The sequence below is a fragment of the Canis lupus genome, chromosome 10 (genome assembly GCF_003254725.2).
Source record: "Canis lupus dingo isolate Sandy chromosome 10, ASM325472v2, whole genome shotgun sequence".
In the NCBI taxonomy this organism is placed as follows: Eukaryota; Metazoa; Chordata; class Mammalia; order Carnivora; family Canidae; genus Canis; species Canis lupus.
This window is the reverse complement of record NC_064252.1, coordinates 58714153-58717536: the sequence shown is the minus strand read 5'-3', so window position 1 is coordinate 58717536 and position 3384 is coordinate 58714153.

Here is a 3384-nt window from a genome sequence, read left to right as displayed (position 1 = left end):
CTATTGCTCTGACATCTTCCTCTAAATAACAGAGAAGGATGTGAAACACCCTATTCTAAATCCTCTCATTCCTACAGCCATCATAAAAACTCCTCCCCTGAGAGATGGGCCAGGTGAAAAATAACCAGAAAGAAAAAATGTTCATTTTAGGCAAAGTAATGCCTTCTGAATACCATATAATCTTTTTTGTGTGTGTCTAGCATTCACTGTCATAAGCAAAGTCAGAGAATTCTGACTGAATAGTGGTTACATTTAGCTGGCTGAAGGCAAAAGCCTTAGTGTGGAAATCAGGAGTGCCTTTTCAGGAGATAGTCTCCCAAATTCTGGGAAAATTTGATAAGGATACTTTCCAGAATTTTATATGTTCCCGAAGTTACAGGTAACTTGAAGAAGCCAGTTTGCTAGGTTATAGATCTGTTTCTGAAAAATTTAAATTGTTCACCTATTTTCAAAAATCTCCCTATTTTTGCTGGGCTTATTAATTCTCTGCCTCAGCATTCTTATCTGTGAAATGAGGATATCCACAGTAGATACCTCAAAGGGTTGTTGTGAATATTAAATATGTAAATCTGTTTTATGTGTTAATTACTATTATTATTTTGTGCTTTCATTTTTTGTACTTTCTAATTTCTATCAACTTCAATTTGGGCCTCATATCCATAAGAAATCACTGAGGAACATCTACTTTCTCCTACTGACTAAATCGGTTCATTGAATGCACAACCACAAACAGGAAAATAAACAAACACATTTAACCTTTTATAAATAATGAGAGACTAGGAATCTCATCACCCAGGGGTTTCTCATAACTTGAAACAGATAAGGCTGCCTAATAGAATCGTTGTGCAGATTAAATGATAAATTACGTGATGTGCTCGACATAGAGAATTGCTTCCTTGTTTCAATTATGGTAATTCTGATTTGCAGAATCATCACTTAGTGCTATGAGTCTGTGTTTATTCTGTTCGCATTAACTGCAGTTAGCAGGGGTAGTGATGGGGGAATAATAACTGTATAGGAGATTTCTGTATTGCTCTATTCTATCAGATTGAAAAAAATTCAATCCAGTCTAGTCAATGCCCTTCTCATGTGCTTGTATGTTTTTTCTTATTGATCAGCCCTGCTGCTCTTTTTCAGAAGCGATCTTAGCTTCTTCATCTTCACTGCTAGACTATTATGGGCACAGAGTTTTTACAAAATTTTAAGAAACACTCAACCAACTCCATTCATTGGTCTTATTTACATGTATAGTCAAAAGAGTTTTCTGTGTAAATAAATCTTTTAGCCTTTTGATTTATTTAATTCTCAAAAAAATATTACCTTGTAAAGATTCTAGACTTTCTCTTGTTATCTTGGTACATGTGTATTTCCTTTCTTTCATGGTGGGGAGGGTGAGGGGTGTGTGTGTGTGTGGTGTTTGGAATAGAGAAATAGATTCTGAGGGTTAAATACTCAACATTACAGAGAAGGAATAGATTAACACTAATTAGTAATACAAATGAATTTAAGGACTTGGTGGAAGAAATCTTTCCTTCTACTTTTTCACAATGCTTATATAGTACTCTGAGTTCTTGCAGTATAGATATTTGTGTTACTTCTTTGAAATTAGATTGGACTATTCTTTACTACTTTAATTCAAGTTTAGTAATATTTGTAAAATGACAACTAGAAGCAAGAGAAAGCCACCATAAATAATGTCCCTTGGGAAAAATCAGATGGTTTGCTGCTATAAACGTAAAATAAAAAAGCTAAAAGAAAAAAGTATTAGATAAAGAAATTCATTTTCTTTACAGCAACATAGCTCTCCCCCAAGGTGAGGTGTTTACCTGCCCTAGAGTAAAAATCCAGGCCAGTATGCAAAATACTTGCCAGGAGGAAAGTGATTGTGTTCTTCACATCAACAGGAATTAGTAAAATTTAGGCATTCCTAATCCCTTCCAGTAAATTTATGTAGAATTACATGGGTAGAATAGATGATATCCTGTCTGATTTCATCCCCTCAATTTCCTTTCCAGAGTTATTTAAAGATGAATATTCATTACATGGAACATTCATGAAAACAACATAGAAATCCTGCAAGTGTCTTAAAAACTATAAATTTCTTACAGTAAATAGCATGTTTTTTTCTAGGTAGTTCTAGGTTATTTTAAGCTATTCTTTTAGGAACACCTGAGTGGCTTGGTGGTTGAGCACCTGCCTTTGGCTCAGGTTTTGATCCTGGGGTCCTGGGATAGAGTCCCACATCAGGCTTCCTGTGAGGAGCCTGCTTCTCCCTCTGCCTATGTCTCTGCCTCTCTCTCTCTCTCTCATGAGTAAATAAATAAAATCTTTAAAAAATAAAATAAAGCTATTTTTTTAACTTAAAGATAATTAGTATTCTTATTCTTAATATTTCATAATCACTCCTTATACTTACCTGATGTATAATTTTACAGAACACTTTTACTCTGTTGTCTCCTTATCCTCTTAACATTTCCACATGTAGTGTTCAGAATTTATATCAAGGTTATATTGTTCTTTTTAAATTATGTTTCAAGTTTTTATTTAAATTCTAGTTAGTTACCAGGTAGTGTAATACTGGTTTCAGGAGTAGAATTTAGTGATTCATCACTTACATACAACACCCAGTGCTCATCACCACCAGTGCCCTCCTTAATACCCATCACCCATTTACCCAATCCCCCTACCCCTCTCCTTCCAACAGCCTTGTTTGTTCTCTATAGGTAATGGTAATATTGTTCTGATTTGGCCTTCCAACTCAGTTTTAGAAATTTTGAAGGGCATAGAGACAGATCTTGTAATTTTGTTAGTTTTTTTTTTCTTTTCACCGAGTATATTCAGTAGGAAGAATTCTTTCTCTTTACTCTTCTATTTTCTCTATTTTTTAATAAATATTTTATTTATTTATTCATGAGAGACACACAGAGAGAGGCAGAGACACAGGCAGAGGGAGGAGAAGCAGGCTCCATGCAAGGAGTCCAATGTGGGACTTGATTCTGGGAATCCGAAATCAGGCCCTTACCCAAAGGCAGACACTCAACCGTGGAGCCACTCAGGTGTCCCTTCTGTTTTCCCTATTAATAAAAAGTTGGCAACCAAGGTAATTACCACATTACGTTACAGCTTATGCTGAAGCATTAGTACATGTTTCAAAGGATGTAGGTGCGATACGTGGAACATAAGTCTTGAGAGATACTTCTTCCTATTCGATCCTGGTTCTGTGTTGTTTTCTTCCTGGTTTTCCCTCTTCTTTTGCTCATGTTTCATATCTTCCTCTCAGCACGTTAAAATTAGAACATAACACGCTGACTGGCATTTCTTTGTCACAGTATTTCCAAAATTTATGTGTCTACAGAAACACAGTGGTTAATGCAAAAACACTGG